This window comes from Pinus tabuliformis, chromosome 1_2 (genome assembly GCF_031772625.1).
Source record: "Pinus tabuliformis cultivar Carrire ecotype Pingquan chromosome 1_2, CPIR1, whole genome shotgun sequence".
Lineage (NCBI taxonomy): Eukaryota > Viridiplantae > Streptophyta > Pinopsida > Pinales > Pinaceae > Pinus > Pinus tabuliformis.
Genome location: NC_142298.1, coordinates 1207658957 through 1207682547, shown reverse-complemented (window position 1 = coordinate 1207682547; position 23591 = coordinate 1207658957).

The window sequence follows — 23591 nt, the reverse complement described above, 5'->3', positions numbered from 1 at the left end:
TAAAATATGTGAGTAGCTAATAAGTAATACAACTAAAAATGACTAATTTAGTCTAAGAACAAAAATACAACTACCTAACAAGTACTAGAATAATATGAATCGATTTTTTATGTTAGTCATCTTAATTGTGTCAAGCAATCTAAACTTACAAGTGATAGGGGATTGAAAGGTTGTTAAAGATTGGTTGAAATGTTATCCTTCCTTAAACACTTCTTCATACTAACATGGTGTATAGGTGAGCCAACTGTGCACTATGTATCTCTAATAATTTGTAATTTTAAAAATATACTTTTTAATAAAAAAACTATGTTATGTATTTTTTAAAAATCTATTCATTGAATCTAATTGGATCTAGTTCTAATTTGAAATTAATTTAAAGGGAAATTTTAATTTTTAAAACTATAATATCAAATAAAAACTACTTTAATTTCATATTAACCGACCTACATCCATCTTAACCCCGAATCTATCAAGTGTTGAGAGGGGTCCAATATCTTGAGGTGAAAACTTTTTTTTCTAGTGCAAAACTTGAGGAAATGTTTTCACCTCAAGAGATTGGATTCCTCCCGGCACTTGATAGTTATAGGGTTAATATGGATCTAGGTTGGTTATATAATACTATATAATATCTATATTTGTATTTGTGTCTCTTTGTTATTCCCTCTCTCCTTGTCACCCCCCAAACATACACACACTCTCTCTCCCTCTCTTCCCCTTTTTTGTCTATCTCTCTCTTCCTCTTCTCTCCCTCTCTATCTATATCCCTCTCTCTATTCCCTCCCACTCTCCTCTCTCCCTCACTCTCTCTCCATGACTCCCTTGTCAACCCCTCTCTCTCTCCACCTTTCTCCCTCTATGTTTTTCTTGTTCCCTCCCTCTCCTACCCCCTACAGTTCCATCTATCTCTCCTCATCATTATCTTCCTTCATCTCTATCCCTTATCTCCCACCTCCCTCTATCTCTCCCCCCAAATCTCTCTCTCTCTCTCTCTCTCTCTCTCTCTCTCTCTCTCTTCCATCCAACTCTATCACTATCTCCCCCCCCACCCTGTCCTTCTCCATCTCTATGTCTCCATCTCTCTCCCTTCCCCTTCTCTCCCTATCTCTATCATCTCCTCTTCTTTCTCTTCCCTCCTCTCCTCTCTCCCTCACTCTCTCTCCATCTCTCCCTTCTCACTCCTCTCTCTCTCCACCTCTATCTCTCTATGTCTTTGTTCTTTCCTCCCTCTCTCCCACTCCAACTCCATCTCTCTCTCTCTCCTCTCTCTTCCTTCCTCTCGCTCCCTCTCTCCCACCTCACTCTCTCTCATCCCATTCACTCTATCTTTCTCTCTCTCTAGCCTCCAACTTTTACACCATCTCACTCCCTCTCTCCACCCCCTCCCCAACTGTCTCTCAAATTTGATCACATTGTATTATGTTTAAGAAATTGTTTAAATTAGAAAAACTTACTTGGTTGTAAAACATTAAACCTATATTTTGGATCAATCATGTCAAAGAAAATAAAATAATGAAAAACTTTAAAAATCATGCACTATATTTAATCTATTATAATTAGTCAATTTTCTTGCTCTCATCCCTTGGATCCTTAGCTATGATGGATCGATGTCGGTTCTTTATATATATATATATATATATATATATATATATATATATATATATATATATATATATATATATATATATAACGGAGATAGATCCATCTTAGCTTAATTTTATTAAAACCTTATTTTAATTTCTATGGGAATATTTTTAGTAGTCATGAGGATAGAGGGTTTAGATATATCTCAAATTGTAACATTTTCCCTTTTAGATTCAATTAAAAAAATGTTGTAAAATTAAATTAAAATAAAATATTTTTACTATGAAATAAGTTATGGTTTTTTGGCATGTGGTATTGATAAGCCATGGTATTGGCCCATGGTATTGTAACAAAGCGGATTTACAAGTTAATATCCATGGTAAAGTGAGGGTGAATATCCATGGTTAACAATCTTGTCATATTGTTATAAAATATTTGATTGTGAAATAATTTATGTTTTTTTGGGCATGTGGTATTGTTATAAAATATTTTGATTGTGAAATAATTTATGTTTTTTGGGCATGTGGTATTGATAATCCATGGTATTGACCCATAGTACTATAACAAAGGCTATTTTTTACAAGTTAATAATATCGAATATCCACGGTTAAGAATCTTGTCATATTGTTGTAAAATATTTTAGTTGTGAAATAAGTTATGGTTTTTGGACTTGTAGTATTGATAAGCCATGGTATTGGCCCATGGTATTGGTTGTAAAATATTAAACCTATATTTTGGATCAATCATGTCAAAGAAAATAAAATAATGAAAAAATTTAAAAAAATCATGCACTATATTTAATCTATTATAATTAGTCAATTTGCTTGCTCTCATCCCTTGGATCCTTCGCATATATATATATATATATATATATATATATATATATATATATATATATATATATATATATATATATATATAAAGAACCGACATAGATCCATTTTAGCTTAATTTTATTAAAACCTTAATTTAATTTCTATGGGAATATTTTTAGTAGTAGTGAGGATAGAGGGTTTAGATATATCTCAAATTGTAACATTTTCCCTTTTAGATTCAATTAAAAAAATGTTGTAAAATTAAATTAAAATAAAATATTTTTACTATGAAATAAGTTATGGTTTTTTGACATGTGGCATTGATAAGCCATGGTATTGGCCCATGGTATTGTAATAAAGCATATTCACAAGTTAATATCCATTGTAAAGTGATGGTGAATATCTGTTAAAATTGGCAACGAGGGCAAAACTTCATGTGGGTCATCTTATTCATGGCTAATAATATTTTTATTAGATTCCTCTCGTCGAGAGGTGTAGGATTGATATAAAGATCATCCAATTCCGATAAGTATTCATGGAGATATGAATTTATTTTGATTATGGAATTATTATCAAGCCGACCTACAACTCATGTAGGCTCAGAAGCCCAACAGTCGCATCTATTCACCCACCAACGTTGTGTATAAATATAAGAGGATTTTTCCTCATTTGGACTCACTCATCTCATCACATCTCTCTCTCTCTACTGCGCAGATATGAGTCTCTTCTCTACTGCGCTGAAATGGGTCTCTCTCTCTCACACATGTGAAGCCGGAAGCTGCTGAATTTGAAGCTGCAACTGCAGAAGTGAAGATTGATTTGTGTGGCCTAGAATATATCCTCTTTGGAACCGCGCTATAGGTTCATCTGAACCTCCTTTGAAAGCTGCAACTTTTTGTGGTGGAATGAAGTCAATCCGACGAACCGTTTGCAAGATATCGACTGCCCTAGTTTGAAGCCGGAAACTGCTGAAACTGAAGCTGCAACTGCAGAAGTAAAGATTGACTTGCGTGGCCTAGAAGATCTCCTCATCTGAACTGCACTGTAGGTTCATCTGAACCTCCTCTGGAAACCGAAACTTTTGGTGGTGGAATGAAGTCAATTCGACGAACAGTTTGCAAGATATCAGCTGCCCTAGTTTGAAGCCAAAAACTGCTAAAACTGAAGCTGCAACTCCAGAAGTAAAGATTGACTTGCGTGGCCTAGAAGATATCCTCATCTGAACTACGCTGTAGGTTCATTTGAACCTCCTCTGGAAGCCGAAACTTTTGGTGGTGGAATGAAGTCAATCCGACTGTCGGTTTGTGAGATATGGTCTGCCCTAGTTTGATAATGAAGCCGCTAATGCTGATGCTACTGATCTAGGGTTTGCTACTGCTGATATGAATCAGATTTATTGTACTATTTCTCTCTGCTGAATTATTGAAGATAAAAGAAGATTTGATCAAAGGGTTTCCCCACACATTGTGGGGTTTGTCCCTGGCTAGCCGCCACATCTTGTGTCTCTTGTCTTGGCTTGTTTTCTGTCGATTGTTTAATGTTCTATCTACACTTTATTTTATGTACATGTGATTGCTAATCTGTGGAATATAATAAGAAAAAGAAGTAAACTGTTATAAGCATAGAACATACCATAACTTAACATGGTATCAGAGCTGAGGTGAAGACAAAGCCCGAGCAAGAGCAAGAGCAATCACCGAAGAGAAGATTGGCGAGGCTATCCTAAAAGAACTATGGGGTCTGCAACACTCTACCGAAGGCAAGCTTCGTGAGAATGCTGACTATCACGGATGGAAGATGTCTATCGATCTAACCCTAGATGATCAAGGAGTGCTGGACCATGTAAGAGGCAATATTGTTGAGCCTCCATCAAATGCATCTGCTGCTGCCTGGAACAAATGGAAAAATGGAGAAGTCAAAACAAAGAAGATCATCCGGGACTCTATCGACAAGCACTTGGTGGCCTACATCTTTGAACTGGACACCTCCAAGGAAATCTACAATAGACTGGTGAGTTTATTTTAAAGTTAAGATGCAAATCAAGTTTTGTTTTTTAGAAATAAGTTGAGGGAAATCAAGAAGGGTAAAGATGAGAGTATGCAAGCATACTTCTTAAGGATCACTGAAGTCAAGAACGATCTCCTATCTATTGGGGAGGCTATTACTAACAGGGAAATGGCACTCACGAATCTTGGAAGATTACAATCCGAATGGTACGTGTTCAGGACTACTCTGAAAAATAATGTAATTCCTGGTTTCGAGGAATTAATGGCTAGATGCATTCAAGAAGAAACAAGGGTAGAAGAGCAAGAAATGCCCTTGCCTAAAGATCCTCCTGCTGCCTTTTCTTCTCATTCTAAGAAAAGAAGTAATTCTGGGACTAAATCAAAAGGCAAGGCTGGACCTAAGGGTGGAAGAAAAGGACAATGTTACATCTGTGATAAAGCAGGTCACTATGCAAGGGAGTGCCCTGATAGAAAGGACTCACACCGGGACAATGATCAAAATCCCTCTGATGGCAATCAAAGGAATGACAAATTCAATAGCAAAGGTAAAAGGAGAGCTAGGAATCAAGGAAGAGGACAAGCATTCAAGAAGGCTAGAAATTCCAGGATGTATTAAATGCACCTGACCTTCGAAAGAACCTGGTGTCCATCTCGGCAATGGAAGACAAAGGCTACAAGGTAACCTTCACCGATGGCAAGGTACATATATGGAAAAATAATGTTAAATATGCCTTTACTATTGGGTTTCGTGTTGATTCATTATATCAGGTCGATGGAAGTCTGCTGGGTGTCATGTCTTATGAAACGTCTCTTTAGTCTGAACTTTGGCATCGGAGGTTTGCCCACCTTCATTACAAATCTCTACTCTATGTAAGACAGATGGTAACAGGGATGCCCGAATTCCAAGTAGAGAAAGAAGGTGTATGTCTGGATGTGTTGAAGGAAAGCTCAAAAGGGGACCATTCCCCTCAAGTCAAAGAAAGACCTCCGATATATTACAGTTGGTTCACTCAGGCATATCTGAGACTGGCATTAAGAGGGAGACTACTACACCACGTACTCCTAAGTAGAATTGTGTGGTGGAAAGGAATAACCCTACGATTGTGGACGCTGTCTCTATGGGTAGATGATGTAATAATGCCTGATGTGGAGGAACCCATGGATCCTATTTCTCCACCTGAGCCTCCCTCTTCTAGGAAGAGGCCTTCATGGCTTAGGGGAATACTTGATGATGCTGAAGGACATGCTGTACCCCGAGGAACCTTTCGTGAAAATAAGAAACCTAACAGGTATCAGGAATACCTGACCATCATGAGCACGATTATACAAAATGAGCCTTCATCATTCTTAGATGCCATCAAGAATCAAATATGGAAGGATGCTATGGCCTAAGAACATGAGTTTATTATGAAGAATGATGTCTGGGAAGTAGTTCCCAGACCCCCGGACGAGAAAGTTGTCGCTTCTAAATGGCTTTACAAGATAAAGCATGCAGTAGATGGAAGTACAGAAAAGTATAAGGCTCGTTTTGTTGCTCGTGGTTTCTCCCAGAAGGAAGGTATAGAATATGATGTGATATTTGCACCTGTTGCCAGATATACGACCATCCGCTTGATCATAGCCCTTGTGGCTTCACCAGGATGGAACCTACATCAGATGGATGTCAAGACCGCATTCTTGCACGGTTCGATCAAAGAAGAGGTCTATGTGGAGAAAGCCGAAGGATTTGAGATTTATGATTGAAAATCTCATGTATGCAGGTTGAAGAAGGCTCTCTATGGGCTGAAGCAAGCATCCCGAGCATGGTATGAGAGGATCGATAGCTACTTGATGAAGCTGGGATTCACTAGGAGTGAATCCGATCCTAACCTTTACTTTAAGGTTTAAGATGACAAGCCTCTCATACTGGTGTTGTATGTGGATGACCTCTTTCTAACAGGTGCAGACCCTCTCATTCAAAATGTAAGAGGGAGTTGGCTTCTGAATTTGAAATGAAGGACCAAGGACTTGAAATGTGGCAGAAGCCAAGGGAAATTTTCCTATCTCAAGGAAAATATGTGGTGAAGATTTTGGAAAGATTTAGTATGGTGGACTACAAACCTATGACTACCTCAAGGATCTTAACTTTCAGAAGTTATATGGTAGTGATGTCGGATCAGATTTGGGAAATGCCTCTGAGTCTCAAAACTCATTCGCATTGATGTTCTTGGTGAACCTCCATCCAAACATATGTTTTGCAGTTAGTATTATGAGCTCATATTTGGTTGAGCCTCACTAGATTGGTATCAAGAATCTTCTGAGATGTCTTCAGGACACAATCTCTCATGGATTGAGATACACTGCCGGAAATATGAAACTGCCTGATTATTTGAATGCTGAATAGGCAGGTAGTGTGGAGTATCACTGGAGCACTTTTTAGTGCTGCTTCTCTTTGGATTTTGATTCGATATAATGGATGAGCAGGAAGCAAAAGTCGATTGCCATAAGCACCGTCGAGATCGGATACATATCTACGAGTATGATCTCGTATGAAGCTGCCTGGTTGGGGAAGCTGTTTAGTGAGCTGTTTGAACACATACCACTGTGATTCTCTATAACAACTAGAGGTGGGATTCGATTATTGAGGAATCCCGTATTCGTCGATTGCTCTAGCAGATAGACATCATCTAGGACATGGTAAGACGATGAGCAAGGAGGCTCCATCGCATTAAGATGATGTACAGGTTGATACACCTTGTCAAAGCCCCGAGGAAAGATCTAATCTGTGATTTTCCCAAACAACTTGGAGTCGTCAAGAAACCCTTGTACAAGGGTCCTGCATATTGCATACATTGAGCTCTGGGAGCTCTGAGGGCTTGCGGTTCTGACTGGAGCAACATATGACCACAGGGTGATTCACCCTCCCCTGGTGGTGCGCACTGGAACAAGATGATTCCCTCTCTTGTGGGACAAGATGATTCGCTCTCTTGTGGAACAGGATGATTCGATCTCCTGTGTAGCAGCATGATTAGTTCTCCTGTGAGGCCTGGATTGATGTGTTCTCCATGGTGATTGTAGCAAGATTGATGTGTTCTCCTGTGAGGACAGGATTGATTAGTTCTCCTGTCGAGGCATCCTACCCATGCAGTCTGGGACTCATGGGAAGTACCTCTCATCTGATCAATGAGCAGGGAAATGAAGTTAGGGACCATAGTAGTACCGATGGACGCATCGTTGTAACTACCGTACTCCCTACGCTAGGATGACCTCCATTGATCTGGGATCAATGATACTGGTCTGGGACTAGTGGTAGGAGTTGTACCATACTATGACGCTGACTTCGGGTCAGTTGAGACTGGTCTGGGATCAGTGGTACATACTCTGAGACTGACTTTGAGTCAGTGGAGGATGATATTGGTCTGGGACCATTGGAGTTGTACTCACTATGACGCTGACTTTGGGTTGGTTGAGACTGGTTTGGGACCAGTGGTACGTACTCTGAGACTGACTTTGAGTCAGTATGATACATCCTCGATCATTTCTTCTTCTTCATAATTCAGACAAAAGCAGAGTAGAACAGAACAATGCAAGAGCAGAGTAGAACAGAACAAAACAGTACAGATCAGTGCAGGGCAGAACAAGACAAAACAGAATAGGAAAAAGAGAGCAGAGCAGGGCAAGGGTCAGGCTGTACAAGGCAGTGCATTGGATGGATGAATAGTAACGACCGATAGACAGATTGCAGATGAAGTTCTCCATGGTTGAGAGGGAGTGTTAAAATTGGCAACCAGGGGAAAACTTCATGTGGGTCATCTTATTCATGGCCAATAATATTTTTATTAGATTCCTCTCGTCGAGAGGTGTAGGATTGATATAAAGATCATCCAATTTCGATAAGTATTCATGGAGATCTGAATTTATTTTGATTATTGATTTATTATCAAGCCGACCTACAACTCATGTAGGCTCAGAAGCCCAACAATCGCATCTATTCACCCACCAACGTTGTGTATAAATATAAGAGGACTTTTCCTCATTTGGACTCACTCATCTCATCACATCTCTCTCTCTCTACTGCGCAGATATGAGCCTCTTCTCTACTGCGCTGAAATGGGTCTCTCTCTCTCACACATGTGAAGCCGGAAGCTGCTGAATTTGAAGCTGCAACTGCAGAAGTAAAGATTGACTTGCGTGGCCTAGAAGATCTCCTCTTTGAAACTGCGCTATAGGTTCATTTGAACCTCCTTTGAAAGCCGCAACTTTTGGTGGTGGAATGAATTCAATCTGACGAGCGGTTTGCAAGATATCGACTGCCCTAGTTTGAAGCCGGAAACTGCTGAAACTGAAGCTGCAACTGCAGAAGTAAAGATTGACTTGTGTGGCCTAGAAGATCTCCTCATCTGAACTGCGCTGTAGGTTCATCTGAACCTCCTCTGGAAGCTGAAACTTTTGGTGGTGTGTTATGAAACCAGCTCACAAAAGATAGAAAAGAGAGATCCACACCTTAGAATTCAGCCTCTTCGAGGGGGCAACCTCCTTTACATTACATAAATGAACAATTCTTGGATGATACAAATGAAAATACCTCCTTTCTATATATAGGAGTCTAAGTGGTCCCAATACAATCAAAGCCTACATAACAATAATATTGTAGGGCACAACAATAACAATAGTGGGCTTCTATGTGGCACAATAGTAACAATATGGGCACTACATGGGTACATCAATATAAATAAGAGGTATAACTACAATAGTAATGGGGTAACCACTAGTATTATAGGGACCCAACATGCCCCTCTCCTTCAAAAAAAGTGTTGTCCTCATCGCTTGAGTAGTTCAGGATACTTCTGCATAAAATTCTCATCCTCCCATGTGGAATCTTCAGCGGATAAGTTCTTCCACTTGATAAGGTACTCTGAAATTGATCGATTTCGTAGCTGTCGAGTTCTTGTTTCTATAACTGCTTCTGGTTCCAATATAATTTTTCCTTCTTCGTCAAGTTCTGGCAATATTGTTTGAACTGGGAGCTTGTCGCCTATAACCTTCTTTAAGCATGAAACATGGAAAACTGGGTGCAATCGAGAAGCTGCAGGAAGCTCCAATTTGTATGCCATAGTACCAATCTTTTTGCAACACCTTGTACGAACCATAATACTTTGGTGATAATTTATTATCCTTCTTAGCTTGCTTGAGGGACATTTGCTTATATGGTTGTAGCCGTAGGAATACCCAATCACCTACATCAAAACTTCTTTCACTGCGATGCTGATCTGCCTGTTGTTTCATTCTATTCTGTGCCAACACAAGGTTATCCTTTAAGAGTTGGAGGACTTGTTGTTGATGTTCGATGTGATGTTCCACTGCCTGAACCTTAGAATTTTCTCTTAAACATGATGTGATGGATGGTGGTTGATACCCATAAAGTGCCATAAATGGGGTCATTTTTGTTGATGTATGGAAGGAAGTGTTATACCACCATTCAGCTAGAGGCAACCATTTGACCCATTGTGTCTGTTTATTAGATACAAAGCAACGAAGATATCCTTCCAAACATTTTTTACTATCTCAGTTTGCCCATCAGATTGAGGATGATAAGATGAGCTATGAGCTAACTGAGTACCAAGACAAGAAAATAATTCTGTCCAAAAATTGCCAGTGAAAATGGGATCTCTGTCACTCACAATAATCTTTGGGTTTCCATGTAGCTTTTGAACTGTTTCCATAAATGCAGTAGAAACTGTACTGGCTTTAAATGGATGTGATAATGCACAAAAGTGTGCATACTTGGTAAGTCTGTCAACTACCACCATGATGACACTCTTTCCCTCAGACTTGGGTAAACCTGTGATAAAATCCATTGAAACCTCCTCCCAACGTTGGCTTGGAATGGATAAAGGTTGTAATAGACCTGGTGTCTTAATTGTTTCAACTTTATTTTGCTGGCAAACCAAACATTCCGCCACAAACTTTTGAATATCTGATTTAAGGCCATCCCAAAAAAATTCCTTCTTAACCCTGTGGTAAGTTTTTAAAAATCCTGAGTGCCCTCCTAAGGGAGAAGTGTGCAATTCCATAAGAATCTTTTGTTTTAGCTGGGAATTCTTACAGAGGTATAAGCGATCTTTATACCATAACGAATCATTTTTCCAGCTAAATGTATCAGAAGTACTGGAATCTTGTTGTAGCTTTTGAATAAGTGCCCACACTTCTTCGTCGTTCTTCCATTCCTCCCTTGCTTCGTTTATCCAATCTGGTTGGATAATAGAAATGGCACACAACAATGCTTCCACATCCTCATCCTTTCTTGAGAGTGCATCTGCCACCACATTTTTCTTCCCTTTTTTATAGATGATTTCAAAGTCATAACCCAACATCTTTGTGACCCACTTTTGTTGCTCTTTAGAGGATAATCTTTGTTCTAAAAAGTATTTAAGGCTATCATGATCCGTTTTTACCTTGAAGTGTCTTCCCATTAGGTAGGGTCGCCATTTCTTAAGTGCATGGAGTATTGCCAACATTTCCTTCTCATAAATAACTTTGTTTAAAAACTTTCCCTTGATTGGACGACTTTCAAAAGCAATGGGTCTTTCATCTTGCATTAGAAAAACACCAATTCCATTTCCTGAAGCATCACATTCCACAATAAAGGTTTTTGTGAAGTCCAGCGTAGCTAAGACCGGTGCTTGGCACATTGCCTCTTTAAGATGTTCAAAGGCCTTTGTTGCTTGCGAAGTCCATGAAAATGAATCTTTCTTCAATAATGTTGTTAGAGGTGCTGCTATTCTCCCATAATTCTTAACAAACTTGTGATAATACCCTGTCAACCCAAGAAATCCTCGCAGATGCTTTATGGATGTGGGGATTTTCCATTCCTTAATGGCTTTAATTTTGCTAGGGTCTACCTTAACTCCTTCATGAGATACAATATGACCCAAATATTCCACTTCCTGGACTCCAAAGAAACATTTGGATCTTTTTGCATATAATTGTTTCTCCTCCAATAGTTGTAACACCCTGTCAACATGTTCAACATGATCCTTCCAAGTCTTGTTGTAGATTAGTATATCATCAAAAAATACTAACACAAATTTTCTAAGGAATGGTTTGAAAATTGAATTCATCAAACCTTGAAATGTTGAAGGTGCATTGGTAAGGCCAAAAGGCATGACCAAAAATTCATAATGACCCTCATGAGTTCTAAATGCTGTTTTCAGAATGTCTTCAATCTTCATTCTAATTTGATGATATCCCGAACGAAGATCCAACTTGGTGAAGTAAATTGATCCATGCAATTCATCCAGTAACTCATCAATAACAGGAATGGGGAACTTATCTTTAATAGTGAGCTTGTTGAGCTCCCTATAATCTGGACACATGCGCCATGATCCATCCTTCTTGTGCACCAATACTACTGGAGCTGAGAAAGAACTTTGACTCGGTTGAATTATACCAGCCTCTAGCATTTCTGCAACCATACGTTCAATTTCACTTTTTTGGACATGGATATCTGTACGGCCTGATGTTTGGAGGAACACTTCCTGGAATCAGATGAATAGCATGATCATGATTACGTATAGGTGGGAGACCTTTGGGAGTCTCAAATACCTTGGAATGATTGTCCAGGACTTTTTGGAGATCTGGAGAAATAGATGATTCCAATGTGGAAACATCTAGCGAACATAGTTGTGCAATTACACCTCTTTGCTCCTTTTTTAGAAGCTTTGTCATGCCATTAGAGCTGATTATCTTTCCCGGTTTCCCTGCAATACCCCTTAATTCAACTTCCTTTCCTTCCACAGAAAATTTCATGAAAAGTTCTTGAAAATTAAAAGCTATTGTACCCAAGGATTGTAGCCATTAGACTCCTAGTACAACATCAGCACCTCCCATTGGAATGGAAAGCATTTGGCTAGTCAATACATATTCTCCCATGGATAGCTTGATATTATGGCACTTTCCAGAACAATTTATTGTTCCTCCATTTGCAGTCATCACTTGACACTCTGGTGCTGGATATAGGAAGCAATTCAATTCTTTTGCTACCCTACAATGAATAAAATTGTGGGTGCTTCCTGAATCAATCAACACTATTACCTTTTTCTTCTTGATTTGTCCTTCTATCTTGATGGTTTGAGGAGTGGTAATTACCGCCAATGCATTACAAGATATGGTCAGATTTATTTGTTCTTCATCTAGGCTTTGTTCCTGGAATATATCCTCTTCTTTTGACCTTTCTTGCTCCTTTTCTTCTTCCTCTTCACAATCTATGTAGAATAATTTCTTCTCAGCACACTTATGACCTTTTGTGTATTTGCTATCACAATTGTAACAAAGCCCTTTTGCTCTTTTTTCTTCCAATTGTTGTGGTGTCAACCTTGTAGGTTGTGGAAGACTATGGGCAACAACACTTCCGTCTTTATAGTTGTGAACGGTATGCTTCCTAGTTGACATAATTTTGCTTTCCATTTTTCTTGCTAACCTGAATGCCTTCTCTAATGAATCAGGTTCCCAAAGGCGCACATCATGTTGGATATTATCCTTTAAAGATCCTATGAACACATCAATCCTATGCTCCTCTGGAATATCTTTTACCCTTATGTTCAATTTTTGGAACTCCTCAATGTGCTCCATTATTGAACCCTTTTGTTTGAGACTTATCAATTGGCTAAAAAAAGTGTTTCTTTTTGTATCCTCATAATGTGCTATCAATTCTTCCGTAAAAATTGCCCAAGTGATAAATTGTTTACGAGAACAAAGCCATTGATACCATACAAACTGATTTGGTTCCAAATATAAAGTTGCCATACGTACCTTTTGTGTGTTTTGCACATTATTGAGATCGAAGAATTGCTCCATCTGTAATATCCATGTGGCGGGATCCTTGCCATCAAACTTCCTCATATCGATTTTTGGAACATGGTGAGTCTTCGATCCAACATTAGAGTCTATGGAATCATGATTAACATTTCTTTTGTTCTGATCATGAGTTTCCTTTACTACCTTTTCACCATTAGTGACCCTTTCTTGTAGCAACTTCTTCAATTCATCCATCTTATCATCCATGCCATCAATTTTAGCGTCCATGCCATTCACCTTAGCTTCCATGCTATCCATCTTAGCTTCCATGCCATCCATCTTAGCTTCCATGCCCTTTATCTTAGATTCCACGCCATTTACCTTAGATTCCACACCATTTATCTTAGATTCCACGCCACTTATCTTAGCTTCTGTTAGCTTTTGTGAGCGTGACATTTGTTGCACTTGTTCTTGTAATTTTGATATATCATGTAGCATTTCTTCCTCTTCTTCATGAGTCATGCTAGAGCTTTCAGGTTCCTTACTAGGTGTTTGCATTTTCTTTCCTCAGGGCATTAGTTACCGATAATAATGTTTTACTATGCCCTTTGAATTCCGTTAAACCAAGCTTACACAAAAATAAAAAAAAAACTACACACCTTTTTTCACTTTATAGAAGCCTGATATTGAATCTAATGTATCTCTGTAATTTCGGATCCTCCAATTTTGAAATTGCTACCTGTAGTAGCCTTCTGTGTCCCCTTTCCAATTCCACAAGTCTAAGCCAAATTGGATTCTCCAAGGAAGAGTTATGTGAAATCTCCCACAGTGACTAGATTTTAGACTGGTTCAGTACAACGAACTTGTACGACTTTCCATGAGCCCCTGTTTCAACCTTTGAATCGGAAACACACATAAAAAAAAACTACAGTCCGTCCTCTTTCTGTACCTTCTTACGAAATTTCAATCTGATCCCCAGAGAGAAAGTTATGACGATTTTCCCAAGGTCACCTGTTTTGAATGTAATTCAGGAGTCTGCAAAAAGACCAACTTCCTCAGATCATATCTCCGCAAATATCACGCAAAAAGCTCTAAAATTTGGACCCAAGGTTCAGCGCGATTTCTTCTAAAATGGGTTTTTTTTGCGACTTCTGAAACGTCACAGAAAAAACATTATAGCGAAAATTCCACGATGACCTGTTTGGAGCAGCGAAACCCTAGAATCCAAAGCTCTGATACCAAATGTTATGAAACCAGCTCACAAAAGATAGAAAAGAGAGATCCACGCCTTAGAATTCAGCCTCTTCGAGGGGGCAACCTCCTTTACATTACATAAATGAACAATTCTTGGATGATACAAATGAAAATACCTCCTTTCTATATATAGGAGTCTAAGTGGTCCCAATACAATCAAAGCCTACATAACAATAATATTGTAGGGCACAACAATAACAATAGTGGGCTTCTATGTGGCACAATAGTAACAATATGGGCACTACATGGGTACATCAATATAAATAAGGGGTATAACTACAATAGTAATGGGGTAACCACTAGTATTATAGGGACCCAACATGGTGGAATGAAGTCAATCCGACGAACGGTTTGCAAGATATCGACTGCCCTAGTTTGAAGCCGGAAACTGCTGAAACTGAAGCTACAAATGCAAAAGTAAAGATTGACTTGCGTGGCCTAAAAGATCTCCTCATCTGAACTACGTTGTAGGTTCATCTGAAACTCCTCTAAAAGCCGAAACTTTTGGTGGTGGAATGAAGTCAATCCAACTGTCGGTTTGTGAGATATGGTCTGCCCTAGTTTGATAATGAAGCCGCTAATGCTGATGCTACTGATCTAGGGTTTGCTACTTCTGATATGAATCAAATTTGTTGTACTATTTCTCTCTGCTGAATTATTGAAGGTAAAAGAAGATTTGATCAAAGGGTTTCCCCACACATTGTGGGGTTTGTCCCTGGCTAGCCGCCACATCTTGTATCTCTTGTCTTGGCTTGTTTTCTGTCGATCGTTTAATGTTCTATCTACACTTTACTTTATGTACATGTGATTGCTAATCTGTGGAATATAATAAGAAAAAGAAGTAAATTGTTATAAGCATAGAACATACCATAACTTAACAATATCCATGGTTAACAGTCTTTTCACATTGTTATAAAATATTTGATTGTGAAATAATTTATGTTTTTTGTGCATGTGGTATTGATAATCTATGGTATTGACCCATGGTATTGTAACAAAGATTATTTTTACAATTTAGTAATATCTAGCTTAATGTGGGGTGAATATCCAAATCCACGGTTAAGAATCTTGTCATATTGTTGTAAAATATTTTGGTTGTGAAATAAGTTATTGATAAGCCATGGTATTGGCCCATGGTATTGTAACAAATCCTATTCACAAGATAATAACAAAATCAAAATATAACGTATTAAATTTTATTATTTTTATTAATTTAACTTTTTATTATTAATTGAGGTCATATTTAAATGTTTACACTCATCCCAATATCATTTTTAACTTATTCTTCTTCTTTTTAATTTAGGGTCTTACCAAAAAATAACAAATTCTTATTAAAAATAAATCATTTAACCCAATTGCAATTTATATATTTTATTTTATATTATAAATATTTATTTTATTTTTTGTATTATAAATATTTATTTTCTTTTTCATTTACAATTTAGAGCCAGGTTCAAATAAAATATTCACAGATTACAACATCACATTGCGGCACGATATTTTTCTCTGCCTTGTCTATATCTGCGTGGAAATTCCAAAAGAAGACCATCAACATGATCTATGGATTTCATGCGATTCGAAACCCAGATAGAGTTTGCATGGGAAATTCCAAAAGAAGGAAGACCATCAACATGATCTATGAATTTCCTGGGATTCGAACCCCAGATGGAGTTTGCATGGGAAACACCTTAGGAGATCATCAACGATTAGATTGAGCAAGGGCAAGGTCACTCGGCGTGGATATTTTGGTAATTTGTACATGGGCATGAATCTGGACTGTATTCTTCCTTTTTACTAAAGAGGATTTTTCTTTGTATGGGAAAGATTAGATGGAGCAAGTGTAAGGTCACTTGGCGTGGATATTTTTGTAATTTGTACATTGGTATGAATTTGGACCTTTTTACTAAAGAGGATTTTTGTTTGTATGGGTAAATAATTTCGAGTGTTTATATGATTTTATTAGAGTTGAGGGTTTAATGATTATGATAAAGGAAAGGTCATTAGGCGTGGATATTTTGGTAATTTGTACATGGGTATGAATTTGGACTCTGTTCTTCCTTTTTACTAAAGAGGATTTTTGTTCTTATGGGTAAATAATTTCGAGGGTTTATATGATCAAAGCATAAATTTTATTTAGAGTTGAGGGTTTAATGATTATGATATTTTGGTAATTTGTACATGGGTATGAATTTGGACTCTGTTCTTCCTTTTTACTAAAGAGGATTTTTGTTCTTATGGGTAAATAATTTTGAGGGTTTATATGATCAAATCATAAATTTTATCTAGAGTTGAGAGTTTAATGATTATGATAATGTAGATCTTGATTGCGGCCAACAATTCATCAAAATACAATGCACAAGTAAGAATTTTGCATGTCCTTATTGTACAAAGGGTTTAATGATTATGATAGACAATGCACAAGTAAGCATTTTGTATGTCCTTATTGTAAAAAGGGTTTAATGATTATGATAATGCATATCTTGATTGTGGCCAACAATTCATCAAAAGACAATGGACAAGTAAGCATTTTGCATGTCCTTATTGTAAAAAGGGTTTAATGATTATGATAATGCATATCTTGATTGTGGCCAAAAATTCATCAAAAGACAATGGACAAGTAAGCATTTTGCATGTCCTTATTGTATAGATCAGTTCGCTCCTCCCTAAATTTTGTAGGGTCATAATGCATGAAATTTTATTTTTTCTTTTCACCTTTTTTTTTAGTGGTTGATTGTTTGTGTAATGGACTCTACCATGCCCAAATTAAAAGGGCTCAAGTGATGCAAGAAAATTTTCTGGTGTTGGAAATAATACTAAGAGGGGGGGTGAATCAGTATTATCAAATTCTTTTCAATATATCTTCCAGATTTATACTTTAATTTATTCTTCAGATATTGATCATTAGTTTGTATGTCAATACCATATAATAATGAGCAAGAATAAGAAAAAACAGATAATCACACCAAAGAACACCAGATATAAGGTGGAAACCCAATGTGGGTGAAAACCACCTGTTGTAATATGTCTCTATCTTCTTTCAATTAGAAACTTCTTTTACAATGATTTTGTACTGGTGCAGTCCTTTACCAGTACGCAGGCTACAACCTGCTGAGAGCTACAACCCTCTCTTGTTTTCCAGTCTCTCCTGGAATGGAGCTACAACCCCCTTACCTCTTATACTAGCTAATCTACTAGTACGTAGGTGCTGACCTACTTCTTTTCTTCCAAGGACCACTTTTCATAAATTTTCAAATTGGATCCGTAAACATCAAATAATCATCAAGTACATGTGAATCAACCAATCTCCTTTTTCAATCAACCAATAACTTCTTAGAATGTAGTAACCAGAACAATAATACCAGTAATCTAACCCATAACTCTTTAGCAATAGATAAAAGATAGCCAAAAAATATTTCAAGAAAAGTCCGCAACTTCACCAATAGAAACCTGTGAATATCTGCAGCTCTTTTATGTCCAAACTGCGCAGATTTGCACCTCGTCCTTATCTGCTCTGCGTACCTCCGCACCTACTCCTTCTGCTGCACTGCGTAGCTCTGCGCAGATCTGCACCTGCACTATCTGCCTGACAACGTACCTCCGCACCTGGTCCTTCTGTTCCTCTGCGTACCTCCGCACTGTGCCTTCTGCTGCACTACGTACCTCCGCACCAGCGCCTTCTACTGCGTTGCGGACCCCCACACCTGCGCTTTGGATCGCATGCAGACCTCTAAATAGAGCCAAATTAACAGTCCTCCAATGTGCCACAGATAATCAGATCCACAGATCTGATCATGCACCCGAGAGATCACGACCTATCAATAGATTTGCCTTAAATTTCACCTTGATTTAGATCTATCTTTTCAAACCGATCACCCAAAATTTCAGATTTTAAGATATTCAAATTTCACAAGTGACTAGCCAAGTGATCTCCTTTCCTTTTTATAGGCAAGCCCTTATTCAAACCATGGGACAAAACCATCGAAAACCAATACAAGGGATCCAAACCGGGGTTCAATAATTTAGATCCTATACCACGGACCAAAACCATAGGATCATGAACATCGGGCTAAATACCATGGGCCAAACATAAGAATTCCCACGTGTGCGCGCTTCTCTGCATTGGAGTGAGTGAACTGGGGTCCGCACCTTCTGTTCGGATAACCTGCAGACATGACCGCACTTTGTGAACGACGTGCCTGCGGGCCCGCACCTTTTGAACGGTGTACCTGCGAACCCCTTATTTTCCATCATTTTGAGAGCCTAAACAGAGATTTGCCACTTGAGTGAGTTGCCATCAAGTACAACACCTGTGCCATAGCGCCAAACCTAAATCATAATGCCAACAATATCTCCCTTTGGACTTGATGGCAACCCCAAGATCCTCAAAGTCGTTCTCCCCTTTGACATCAAGGGCAAAGGGTTATGCTCCACCTGAGAACATGCTGAAGTCTTTGCTCTGCTGTTCACGCTCCCCTTGACTATAGACCAGATCTGCAAAAGAAAAATTCTTCTACCATACACCATACATGACCTTGACAAAAGAGATAGAGACATATTAGCAACAATATTCAGATCAGCATCCATGTTCTCCTTCTGTACTTTCTCCTCCAAGATCTTCTACCATAATGCCGACAATGCATTATTAGAAGAATATATGCTCCCCCTGAACCTGTGCCATTCGATCTTTGACCAATCCATAACCCAGTAAAGGTACGCGTATACCCCATATGAAACTCATGTACAACCAACAATCTCTGAAACAGATGAGATTCAACAATAAGATGATGCATCAACTACCCCCAGCTTTTGCCTGAGGTATTCAAAGGTCTCCCTGGGCAGTGGTTTGGTGAGTATATCAGCAACTTGTTCCTTAGAAGGAACATACTCTAACTTGACCTTTTGTTCAAGCACTTGTTCCCGAAGAAAATGATATTTGATAGGTATATGCTTGGTCTTTGAATGCATGACTGGGTTCTTTGAAATGCTGATAGCACTTGTATTATCACATAAGATGGAGATAGGTGGTGTACAAGTGATTTGAAAATCCTGCAAGGTCTGCATCATCCAAAGGAGTTGAGTGCAGCAAGATGCAGCAGCCACATATTCCGCTTCAGCTGTAGATAAAGCAATCGAACTCTGTTTCTTGCTGAACCAAGATACTAATCTGGAGTCCATAAAGAATGCACCACTTCTTGTGCTCTTCCTGTCATCCACACTTCTGGCCCAATCTGCATCTGTATAAGCATGAAGTGTGAGATCTGTATCTCTAGGATACCATAAGCCATAGTTTTGAGTTCCTTGAAGGTACTTGAAGATTCTCTTAACTGCCTGAAGATGAGTTTCCTTGGGATTTGCTTGAAATCTTCCAACTATTCCCACTGCATGCATGATGTCTGGTCAGGTAGCTGTCAAATAAAGTAGACTTCTAATCATGGATCTATAGGTTGGTTGATGTACTGCTGCTGATTCATCATTTGCACTGAGGTTGCATCCTGTGACCATAGGGGTACATACTGGTTTTGAATCTTCCATGCCATACTTCTTCAAAATCTACTTAAGGTACTTGGTTTGAGACAAAAATATACCGCCTTCATTTTGTTGGATTTGTAGACCAAGAAAATATGTCAACTCTCCAAGTAATGACATTTCAAATTCTTTCTGCATCACCAAGGTAAAGTTTTGACTCATAGTTTCTTCATTGCTGCCAAATATAATATCATCTACATACACAACAAGTATTAGTAATTTGTCATTTTCAATTTTTATATAACGATTTCTATCTGCTGATCCCTTTGAAAAGCCTTGTTGATGAAGATATTTGTCCAAACGATAGTACCAAGCCCTTGGAGCTTGTTTAAGACCATAAAGAGCCTTTTTTAGTATGCATACAAGATTTGGATCATTCCCAAGAATAAAACCATCTGGTTGCTCAATGTACACCTCTTCTTCTAAGTCTCCATTCAGAAAGGCTGATTTCACTTCCATTTAAAATACTTTGAAATTCTGAAAGCTTGAGAGAGCAAGGAACATTCGGATGGCCTCAAGTCTAGCAACGGGAGCAAAAGTTTCTTCAAAGTCTATTCCTTCTTATTGATCATACCCTTTACAAACAAGTCTGGCCTTGTTTCTAATTACTTCCCCATTTTCATTCAAATTATTTTTGAAGATCCATTTTGTCCCTATGACATTCTTATCTTTTGGTCTAGGAACCAACTCCCAAGTGTTGTTCTTTTCGATCTGCTCAAGTTCTTCATCCATTGCCTTGACCCATCATTCATCTTTGCATGCCTCTATTACATTTTGTGGTTCAGTGGAGGAGAGTAATGCCAAATAGCTTGAAGCTTCTGCAATTGTTCTTCTTGTTTGTACGCCTGCCTCCTTTTGCCCCAAGATTTGAGATTCTGGATTATTCTTTTTAACATACTTGGATGGAGTCTTCTATTCTATCCTTATTTTTTCCTCTGGTGCCTCTTGAGGTTCTTCTTCATCATCAGTCTGATTTGAAGGATGATCTTCATCCTCTTCGATATTTTCATAATTTACTTGCCTAGGAATGTTTCCTTCTTCATCAACCCCTACATCAATGCTGTCAACTATTCTTCCAAGTATTTTGTTGTAACACTTATATGCTTTTATGTGAGGAGAATAACCAAGGAGAATCCCTTCATTTGCTCTAGGTTCAAACTTGCCAAGATGTTCATCATTATTCTTAATATAAAATTTGCTTCCAAAGATTTTGAAATGTTTTAGCAAAGGAGTCTCACCATACCAGAGCTCATGAGGAGTTTGAGTGTTGTTCACTTGGACATTTGTTTTGTTGAGAATAACGACTGCAGCAAATGCAGCTTCACCCCAAAAGGTTGCGGGAGTTCCAGATTCATCAAGCATTGCACGAGCCATTTGTTGAACCATTCTGTTCATCCTTTCCACTACTCCATTTTGCTGAGGAGTCCTAGCTGTAGAGAATTCCCTTCTTATTCCATGTTCTTCACAAAAATCAAAAAATTCATTTGAGGTAAACTCCCCACCTCTATCAGACCTGAGGCACTTAATTTTGTGATCTGATTCGTTTTCAACCAAGGCTTTGAAAGATTTGAATTTTTCAAAGGCTTCGTCTTTGTGCTTCATAAGTCCTATCCAAACCATCCTGGAGAAGTCATCAATGAATAATATAAAGTATTCTTCTCCTTGCGGTGACCTTTTCCTAGATGGGCCACATACATTTGTATGGACTAGTTCAAGAGGCCTGCTAGCTGATCCTTCCTTCTCAGGGAAGTTAGTTCTGGTTTGCTTACCAAACTGACATGATTTGCATATTGTATTTTCTGGAATCTTGATGTCTGGAAGACCACGAACAGCCCGATATTTGTATGCTTTCCTTATCTGTGAAAAGCTTAGATGCCCCAACCTCTGGTGCCATAACCAGTGTTCATCATTCTTTCTCAAATAGCATTGTTGTTGTCCTTCTTCAAATATGCATAGATTATTTGGAGTTCTTATGCCTTTGATCATTGTTTTTCCTGTATCAAGATCACGAACACTACATCCATTTGATCGAATATTACCTTAGTTGAGGAATTTAGACTTCTGTGATCCATAATATTGTAAGATAATCTTCGGCAAAATCACATAACGAATCTTTTGTCCTGACGATGAACCACACTGGTTGGTTCGAAACACGTCGACAAAAGATTCGTTATGTGATTTTGCCGAAGATTATCTTACAATATTACCTTAGTTCCTTGATCGCACATCTAACTGACACTCAGTAGATTATGCTTCAAACCATCAACATACAAAACATTTCCAACCTTGACTTTCTCTTTCAACTGAACATTGCCTTTTCCTTTTATGACTGCAGGGGTATCATTTCCAAAAGAAACTTTCTTTCCTTTTTCAAAGCACTATATGATTGAAGTTTTTCTTTATCACCTGTCATATGCTTTGAACATCCACTCTCGATGTACCATTGATTTTCCTGTCCTTCTGCATATAAAGCTATTCCACATCTTTCTGGTTGCGGTTCCTTCATTCTCCATGTTTTGGCATTTGAGGTTTGTTCCTTCTGAGTTGTCTTCTGAAACCTGCTCCTGCATTCAAACTCTTCATGACCGAAGTTATTACAAATAGAACATTCAATTTCACTTTCAAGGGAGGAAAATTTGTTATAGGTCCTTTTCGTGATTCCAGTCATACTTCTTTGTTTTTGAGCTTCTCTAGTCATGATTGTCTTATAGGCAACACATTGAGCTGCTTTGTGACCAAAGTTATGGCAATAGAAACATTGGCCATTGAAGAAACTCCTGTGATTATCAAATCTATCAACCAACCGATTGTAGTTTCTACTGACATCCATTCTTGAGGCAAATTGGGAAGATTTTACCTGTGGCTGGTTGTAGCTTCTGTTTGTCCTTAAGGTAGCTTACCCTCGATTTTCTTGATAGTCTTTGTTCGTTCTTGAGGTAAAATTTCCCTGATTTACCTAATGATTTCTATTAGGCCTTTGCTCGCTCCTCCTTGCTGCATCAAGATAACTTTTGGATGTGGATGCTTGAGATGCTTCTCCATTATATCCCAGACCTGTCTTGATTAGTGGAGAACACTGCACATTGATAATCTCATCCAGAGTTTCAGACCCTTTAACAAATTTAAGATTAAGAGCTTTTGTTTTCTCAATCTCTTTTCTAAGACTAACAATTTCACATTCCAATTTTTCGTGATGTTTTTCCCTTTCAGCCAGTTGACATTGCAAAGAATCAATAATCACATTTTTCTCTTCTAAACAAATTTTGAGATTAGAAATCTCTTCATAAAGACCTTCTTCATCTACAACATCCATATAATCATCATCTTCAAAAGCCATTAAAATTTTATGATTATTACCTCGTTCATCTTCGTCACTATTTTAAAGTCCATCACTATCTTCATGAGTGTAATAGCTTTTCTTATTTGCATTCTGTTTCTTGTTCCATCTAACAGGTTCCTCCCCCTTGTCAATCTTATCCTTATGAGGACATTTGGCAGCATAGTGACCGACTCTTCCACAAGCAAAGCATTTGAAAGGTAACTTACCTCGGAATCGTCCAGCACCCTGTTGAAGGTTTTTGACAAAATTTGATTCTTCTTCTTCTTCTGACACGTGTCCTGACTCATAGTAATC